The sequence below is a fragment of the Anguilla rostrata genome, chromosome 1, assembly GCF_018555375.3.
Source record: "Anguilla rostrata isolate EN2019 chromosome 1, ASM1855537v3, whole genome shotgun sequence".
Taxonomy (NCBI): Eukaryota; Metazoa; Chordata; class Actinopteri; order Anguilliformes; family Anguillidae; genus Anguilla; species Anguilla rostrata.
Genome location: NC_057933.1, coordinates 44,485,025 through 44,494,909, shown reverse-complemented (window position 1 = coordinate 44,494,909; position 9,885 = coordinate 44,485,025).

The window sequence follows — 9,885 nt, the reverse complement described above, 5'->3', positions numbered from 1 at the left end:
GCCTTACTTTCATGTTACCATAACTGTTCATCACTCACCATCTATTTAGGTCTTCTGCGATTGTCATCGTTGAACCAACGCTTTTCCCTCAACTTCAATGTCCCTCGCCGAATGTTGACATAAAAATAATCCTGTGTGTTCATTTTCTCTGGCATTCTATTCTAGTCACTACCTTATCTAGTCTGTGGTGTTCTATGACCTCTGTGTGAACTGAGCCCCTTTCTGCAAGCGGAAGTTTTTTCTGCCAGTTTCTAGCAGGACTGGTCGGACAGGTTTGACAGAGAGGGCCGTACACGTGCAGGGAGCTCGTTCACATCCAAACCTCATCCCACAAGTGTTCGCCTTTCTGACTGTGCTCAGGACTGAGCCGTAATGTTGGAGGACACATCGAGGTCTGCGTTGTCCTACATCTGTGAGAAATTGTGGTTGGGCCGGTGACATTCTGAACTGATGAATGATTAACTGAATTAATATTAAGTGTTGTGTGCAAAAGCGTTGAAAATACTGAAAGATATGTGTGTGAAATATAAATTAACTCCACAAATGTCATTTAAATACTTCTCGGTGCAGATTTTTATATCTCATAACGGCTTTGATGATATTGGAGTAAACAAGATCGAATGTTCTTTAAGAGAATGATGCTAAGTGGGTGATTACTGAAGAGGCATTTGGAATTTAATAAATGAGGAATAGCTCAAGGTCCAGAAAAATTATCCTCTTCCTTAGCCACTTTGTTTCTGTCAGTCCTATCAGGAAATATGACCAAACCAAATAATTTCTCAAGCCAAAAAAAAAGTCCCAAGGTAATAATTAAACTGTTACATTCCTCCCCTAAACTCAGACTGTCCATGTTTTGTTTGTACTGCAAACATATTTTCTATTTGGCCTCAAGAGTACTGTATCAGATAAGAGTCAAGTGTAGAATGACACACAGTGGAATCATGTCTATATCAGTTATTTTTAGTAAACACTGCCATTAGTACTGCCCTGCATGAACTGCAAGTATGTCTTGCAGTCAACTGATCCGCTATAATCTTCTGTCATTTCTAAATAAAACATTAAAACATATTCTGTCATTAATAATTAGAAAGGGACTCGCGTAATAATGTCATGTTCCAGAACCCAGAATAGAATTAGTGTGAATTAACAAGAAGTATTGTTTCTCATCACCAGTTATGCAAATCACTGGCCGTGCTTGAGGGTGACATGCTGTGTTACTATAAATTCTCCACAGATTCAGGTTTGCTGATCTCTGTTGTGTGAGAACTTAGTTCCTTGATTGACACAGTGAATGGGCTGAGTCATCCAGATGGTGAAAATAATCACTTAATCTATGTAGATTTGTATAGCATGATATACTTTTTACATGGCCAGTATTTTGGTAGTGTTGTGTAACCTTACTTCCTGTTTCTCTATGTGGGTTTTCTTGTATTTCGTAGGAAATGAGGATGATTTTAAGAATCAGAGATAAAATTATATGTATCAGACATATCCCTTTAAAAATGGTATTCAGGACAGCAGTATAGTAAAAAATGACATGCTGTCTTTGGAGTGATTTAAAAAGTTAATTTTAGATATTCAGTTTTCTGGAAAAAAAAAAATGTTACTTTTAGATCACAAATAAATTAATGTATCTTCTTCATCCATGGGGTTTGGAAAAAATGTGCTCGGTCAGAAATTTGAATTAAAAAAATTCACAAAACCTGTTGCTGTAGGGAGCACTTTCTCCATTGTTTTGTCACTTACCTGAATCTGTTCAAGCAGTTACTTTAAATTATTTTTCAAGGAGTGGTTTGCGGTAAGTCAGTCTCGTGAGTTTGCAGCTTGTTGCTGGCATCCAGCGACCTCGCCCCCTCCCACCCTCCCTCCCACGTGACCGCCCACGTCCCACAGTCACCTGTGTGAGCTGCACCGCCCGTGTGCACTGTGACACTGAGCCTCTTCCTGCCAATGTGTTCTGCACCCCTCCCACATCAGCTCCTGCCCTACCTGCGCCACAAGAGGGCCACCGCAAAGCAGAGTTCCTGGGTGGCGGGGGCGTGGTTTAGCGCTGCCGAATAGTTTCAGTACGGCAGGCGAAAGGGTTTCTGGCTGATGCCATCACGCAGCCTGGACAGCATTCCTGACCGCGTGTCTGCCGGTACAGATACCACTGAGTCAGTACGTTTCCACAGCAGGGAGGTGCAGTATGTCAAAGGGAGTTCTCAGCCCTGTGTAGGTCACAGATACTCTCACTGCTGAGTTTGCTGTAGTTAATCGTTCCCACATCCCTTCAGGGCTACTTTTGGGTGTGGCTGCTAGCGATGGATAAGAAAAAATCTGCCCCACCAGCCCTGTGCTTTCCCACTTCTGAAAGATCTGGAAAGTTCTTCCGGAACCTCCTTCTATTTACACACACATTGTGTCAGAGTAGCGTGCTATACATCAGTCTTCAAAAACGCATCCAGTATGAATGATTCTGCTTGAAATAGGTTACTGGCTTTAGATCACACTCTGAAGGGAAATCATGTGACAGTGAAGAAAATAGACTCCCTCACTCCCCATGGAAACTGAACAGCTGAACATTTTGTCACGCAGACACTTTGTGTCCTGTGTTCCTCTTTGATTGCAACGTCAACGTCACCACCTGAAACATGTCATCACAAAGAAGATGCCACTGACGTGTCCTTGTTATGAACTCACACAAAATCATGGGGTGTAGACTTGGATTAAATAGGAGTCAAAATTTCATGTAGAATGTGAAAATGTCAAAACCTCTAAGATATTAAATATGGAACAGAATTTAAAATTTTACGAGGTAGCATCTTTAGAACAAGGCTTGCCTTTGATCTACGCATTTGTTTCTGTGCAATAATGCATAAATGGCAGCTACTGCGCATATATTGAACATTGACGCATGCTCTGCCAGGAGGTCAGGCATATTACCAGAAGAAAATAATGCAATCATTAACAATAATGTGCATTAATTATTTACTTACTAACTAATAAGTAGGGATAACATTGACATTAAGCAATAGCATTGTCATATATTCTACATGTGTTCATATACCAAAGCTAATTTCCAATACTAGTCTCTTAAAGGGCTTTAAAAATACAGCAATTCCTGTACATTGCAAAATATAGACAATTTAATAAAGATAAATCAAGATACTCATACGATTATAAGTAATTGCAAGCCAAATCTTTGCAATCATTGAAATGCAATCAACATTACAGAGAACATGACAGCAGAAGAAAAAGAGAGATCCACATACTATATTCATTAGATAAATGAGTACAGTTTTGGCCCATCTTCAGACTGAAGCTGAGAAACCCATATGATTAATAATTTGTCTGAGACCCCCCTGGTAGAAAATTCCATAACATTGCACCTTTGATTGAGAATGCAGTTCGACCAAAGGAAGTCCTAAAAGGTGGGCAGTCTCTACGTGCCTTGTAAATTAATGGTAGTATAATACATATTAGAGACAAAAGGGTCAAATATGGAAGGGGCTAAATTGTGAAGACGCTTAAGAGTTAGGATGAGATTAGAGTATTTTATAAAACTTTCAAGACTAAGCAGGTTGTATTTCTTTAATAATGTTTAACAGCAGCAAAATCCCCTTAATTTTTCTCTGCATGAAGTTTGATGACTTTTCCTGGAGTGACCCTACTATGACAAAAAACGCATTTTTATATTTTCACAAAAACAATACCCTATCAGGGTATAAAGTCTGCCTTGAGTCTTTTTAACCCTGCAGTTATGAAGTCATAATAAATGTTAAGCACCACATATCTATTACAGCAAATAAATAAATTATGTTGTGTTTTGTAATAAAAATGAGTGATGTAGATCACTAGAGTCTCTCTGGCCTGTGAAGTAAGAAAACATTTATTCACCAATTTATGGTTCATTATTTCTACATGAAAAATTATTGATTTTGGGTTTAAAATTCAACAAACAGGCTTCATCACAGGGGGTTTGGTAAGGACGATACATTTTTTATCCCTGTGGACAATGGGGTGCATGCGTAAAATGAAGACAACAAAAGTTTAAGAGGTTTCCCAAGGGTTTCTCGGCCAAGGCCTTGTATTAGTTTGATCTGTCTAAAAGTTTATTTAAAAAAATTGTCTTGAAATATTTGCCTTGATTGTTTTTTATATTTTAGTATGTTTATCAAATTTTAAATGTGAATACATAACTATGCCCAAGTATTATTAACATTTCCCCATCTCTAGCTCACTGTCCTTGATTTGCACTTTAAATGGGGCTCTAACCAAATGCTTTCTTATTGAGAAACACATAGAGATGGTTTTCTTAATATTCAGGGTTAATTGAAGCCATCTTGTCACCTTGACTAAACAGCCAGTTAGTTTTATGCAGTGATTGTTGGTGATTTTGCTGCTGCCAACAGGACAGTATCCTCAGCATACATTTGCATTCCAACCCCTGTACAGCAGTCAGGACGGTCATTAATATATAAAGTTAACACCAGAGGGCTAAGCACTGATCCTTGTGGCATATGTCACACATACACATTTTTTCCCAGTAATGAGGATTTGAATTATCAACAACAACCCTCTGAGACCTGTTTCACAGACAAGAATCAAATCATATTATTGCTTGAGAAAAAAACACGTCATGATCAACAGGATCAAAATTCTTTCTAAAATTGAAAAAAATGCATCTATGTTTCCCTTCATCTAAAAAACATTAGAGATTTTAAAAAATCAGCTAACCAGTTTTGTTGAGTATCTAGTTCTAAAGCCAAACTGATTTGCATGTAGCAATTTATTTATGCGGTAAATGTGTTAATTGTTGTGACATTACCTTTTCTAAAACTTTAGAGAATATGAGAAGTATGGAAATTGGCCTATAATTTGATGCTATATTGGGTATGCCAGATTTTAGAATGGGAGTAATCTGAGTCATTTTCCAATTATCAGCATACTTTGCTTTGGTAATGGATTGAGGACAAGCTACACTACACACTGCATCTTCATGCGTCCACGCCTCTGCAGCGTTGCTGCCTGTATCTGGATCCAAAGCCCTCAGCGATTACAGACTAATTAAATCAGTAAATCATAAGCAGCAGAAAGCAAGTGCTTGGATACCATAAAGTCCTTGTTGGAATTTATCTCATCACTGATGATAAGGAACAAGCTGGGAGATGTTTGCTGCAGCTCGGGTCAATGTGATTAGTCTCCACTTTGTGTGTTGTGAATATGAATGTGAATGCGATCGTACATTTCCCTCGCCCATCAAGCCACACAGCATGATTTATTAGGTCAGATCTCCACAGTGGATATCCATTGGCACAGTATTCTGGGCCTTCTCCTTCATTATGCAACATCTTTTCCATTCTCTTTCCCATCACTCTGGGTAGATTGTAACCTTGGCACAGTAGATTTGCTATTAATCATAAGACAACCTCAACTGCAAATCATGCTGGGTGTGTAATTGTTGTACATATGAAGCATAAACATATAGTACAAACTGGAAAATGAATTGATTTAAGAAATCAATAAAACATATGATTACACTCTGCAGGTTTAACATTTTAAATACTGTTCTTCATACAATGTGTGATACGATAGAGGCAAAACATGAGTTAATTGAGTTTAGTTAATTGATTATAGAAATATTACATTATTGTTATTGTTCTTTTTTTAAATTATATTTTCTTAAAGTTTTGATGTGGCCTCTTTTTAATCTAAATCTCATTGCTGACAGAAAAACAGATCCTTGATGAAGTGCTCCATTTTAGTGATGTAGGCCTACCAGACTAATTGAAGGGAGGGAAGGTGAGTCTGTAAAAAAATATATTTATAGTTTTATGGCAAACCTAAAGCAGGTCCCCTGAAACAGAACTCTGCTTACAGGCTGTGAGGAATTTGTATAACCTGTGGTGCTACAGAACAGCCACACTGCTGTCCTCTCATCTATTTCTTCAAACACCCCTTTCTCTCTTTTAATTCCACACCAACTGGCCTGTGACCAGTCTCTCTCCATTATTACAGAGACTGGTGTTTGCTCTCAGAGCACCAGTAGGCTGTCTGGCATAACTGGGAAAGTTATGTGACTCACCAATCGAGTTGTTATGACAATGAACATCTAAGGGATAAATACTGGACCGCAAAATAAATGTAAAGAAAATACTGGTTCTCCCAAGTCATATTTGGTACACTTTATTCATCTGGAAACCTTTTACTCAACAAAACAAAATCTTTGTTCCTCTATCTGTTCAAAGAGTTGTAAGACACTTCACTTTGGACATGTGTGGCTGGGTTGTCCATTGTTGTGTCATCATCATGAATTCATAACAGTGTGGAAAGCAGTAACCATTCGTAAGCCAAAGGATCGGAACAGGTTGCTATTTGAAAACTAGAATGAGGCCTTAAGCATAACTTTTAGTCATGACTTGATATATATCTCACAGGATATGGGATAGTGGTTTTTTTTTTTACTTATTTTTAAATTTCAAGAACTATCAATGGATACTATCATACTATCATGATACATTCATACATACAATGCCCCCCCCCAAAGCATAGATACACAAAAGATGCTACTTACCTGTGCCAGTACAGTGTCCACACTTTTAAAGGAGTACATGGTGGTTGAACGTACACTTCCAGTAGGGACCAAACAATGCTAATTTTATCTTCAGTCATTTCAATGTACTTAACGTATTTCAAGCCAAAATTCCACATAAATTCACACGTGGCTGTAAGAAACGTCAGCTATATGACAACTTCCGTACTAAGCTCCCAATACCTCTCTTGGAGAGTCACAGTAGCAGAGATATATCAAATCGATAGATACAGGTAAGGACGTTGCTTATATCCATTATAATTTGCACTACTAGCAGTAGATAAAGCACAATTAGTCCTCTAAAGCAAACTAGCAAGCTACGTATGATACATTGCTTATGAGAACTCCTAGCTATAAAGTAGCTAGCTAGCTAAATGGAATAACAGAAATATCTAAAGGCACTCTAATTTAAGTGAACCTAACGTTATTCAAATTTTGCATTGTCTAACAAGACGGTGGTCCTGTCAGATTTCTTTACGGCTGGAAATGGAGTGTTACTGTATTCGTGACGTAGAAAATGACAGCTTTCCAACCGTGAAATAGGACGATGATTAAAGATTTCTCCAAAATACAAACGGACATATTTATACTTCTTACTGTGTTCTCAATGCCTTGTGCAATAGCCATAAACCGAGAAAGTGAATCACCAGTAAATCCTTTAACACAGGCTTACAGTTTTTGCAGCTAACCAGGAAGTTATGCTCCTTTTCTATCGCACTGGCAGAGAAAACATCATACCCTATGGCAATGCAGACTGGTTTGGAAATTTGACAGTCACAATTAAATCCCAAATTTCCCATCTGGCTCAGACAGCCATGAAGGTTATGGGTGTGAGGCAGCACCCTTCTCTGCAGGCCATCTACGAAAAATCATCTGACAGGCCAAAACATTTTTAGGCCCCTTCCATGTACTACTGAGTTCTAACTTCTCCCCTCAGTCAACCACTATGGGCTCCCTTGGATGAAAAGGGCTTCTGTATGGAGGGTCACATGCAATGTTAGTTTATGTATCTGTTATAAATGGTATGTATTGTATTCATGTATTAGCCAATTTCCCCTTAGGGATTTCCTCATCTTGACATATACACACAAACATACATACATATGTATGTACGTACATAAGCAACATATGTATGTCCAGTATGTATGTACATACTTACAGACGGATGACAAATTAAAGAAAAAACCAACATAAATTGTCTTAGTAAGGTGTTGGACCACCACAGGCTGCCAGAACAGCTTCAATGAGCTTTGGCATAGATTCTTTATGTATCTGGAACTCTAATGGAGGAATGGAAGACCATTCTTCCAAAAGATACTCCCTCATTTCGTGTTTTGATGATGGTGGTGGAGAGCGCTGTCTAACACGTCTGTCCAAAACGTCCCATTGGTGTTCAACTGGGTCGAGATCTGGTGACTGCGAAGGCCATAGCATTTGATTCACATCATTTTCATACTCATCAAGCCATTCAGTGCCCCCTCATGCCCTGCGGGTGGGGGAATTATCATCCTAGAAAAGACCACTCCCATCAGGATAGAAATGTTAAAGGTGATTACTCAGAATAACTTTGTATTGATTTGCAGTGACATTTTCCTCTAAGGGTATAAGCGGACCCAAACCATGCCAGGAAAATGCCCCCACAGCATAACAGAGCCACCAGACCCCCTCACTGTAGGGGTCAAGCATTCAGGCCTGTATCGTTCTTTTGGTGTGCGCCACACATGCACTCGCCCACTTGTCGAGAATATGGTGAATGATGACTCATCCAACCATATCACATTTTTTCCACATCTCTGTGGACCAGTACCTATGGTTATTGCACCATGGAACTGTCAAATGTGCATTCATCTTTCTAATGATGGGTTTATGCACTGCAAACCTGCTATAATATCCCTCTCTATTTAGTTGTCGACTGACTGTCCTTGGTCCTCAGTCTGATCACATCCTGCATTGACATTTTCAGTCACCTGAAGAAGAGTTGCTCTTCTGTTTTTCATTGCTTACTGTCCAAATACACCTGTATGAAAACATCTGCATATATGTTTCTCCACTCATTCATTCAGGTTTTTTCTTTAATTTGTCACCTGTCAGTACATACATAAGTGTGTTCATATGTACGTACTTACATACGTTAACACATATTTACATACACGCATTTGTATGTACGCACACACGTGCATACGTACATACACACATACCTGCACATACTGTACATACATATGTTGTTTTGTTTTGCCCATTTTGTCCAATAATGCCCAACGTCTCCTTCATTTATGAGTTTTCTGGTGGGTTATACTGGACGATCCTGGGTGATTGTTGCAGCCAGAGTATATGAAGACCACTGTTCTTCCAGGAGAAGCCAATGATCTTCAGGAGATTTGATGTGACGGCTGTAACTGGTCCAAATCTCACATCCATATAGCAGGGTGGCCATATATACATGCATACATTAATACATAGATACTGCTTTTGATCACTAGGTCTAGCTATCCACGGTCTCAGGTCGAATCCGACCCGCTCCTGTGCCGACTGTGGCTGGCAGTCCTGCAAGGGCGGTGCACCATTGGCTTTGTGTCACCCGAGGGATTCAGTCGGCGGGGATAGCAGTGTTCATTGCTCAAGCAACCCCTTTCGGCCGCCCGAGCGCCTGTAGCTTGCTCTGCACACACGTATGATTGGGTCTCCTCTGCCCCCACTCAGCATGCGTTTGGCTTGTGGCTGCGATGTAAAAAGAAGAATCTGGCTGGCACTGCATGTTTCGTCAGAGAACCACAAGTTGTCATCATTCTCCCGAGCCGTCAGCAGTGGTTAATATGAGCACACTTGTACATAGTTTGCAAATTGGACATTCCACGTTTGGGTGCAATTGGAGATGCTAGCTGTTTTTTAATTTAATTTAATTTTTTATTTCAGTATTCTGACACGGATGACTTACTTTTTTAGATTAGGGTGTATTTTTTGTAAACATAAATTTGCCATATGCCTCATTAGCTCCATATAAACCTAGATATGAGAGACAAGATCTCTGCATTGACTGTTGATTGAATGTGTTTCATTCACATACAAAGGTGAAAATAAGTCCACATGCCTTTTCACTTTGACAGCTTGAGATATACAGTATGTGCAACATGGACGTTCTTTACCATTCCTTTCACATTCATGTGTTACACACTCCCAGATGAAGTATGCTCATATGACTACAGAGTGGTTTTATGTGCTGGACAAAACTGGTCATCCAGTTTTGACAGAACTTCCCCTCCCTGCTGCTTGCTTGTTTGCGTGTCATTCACCAATGGCTATAACAACCGCTT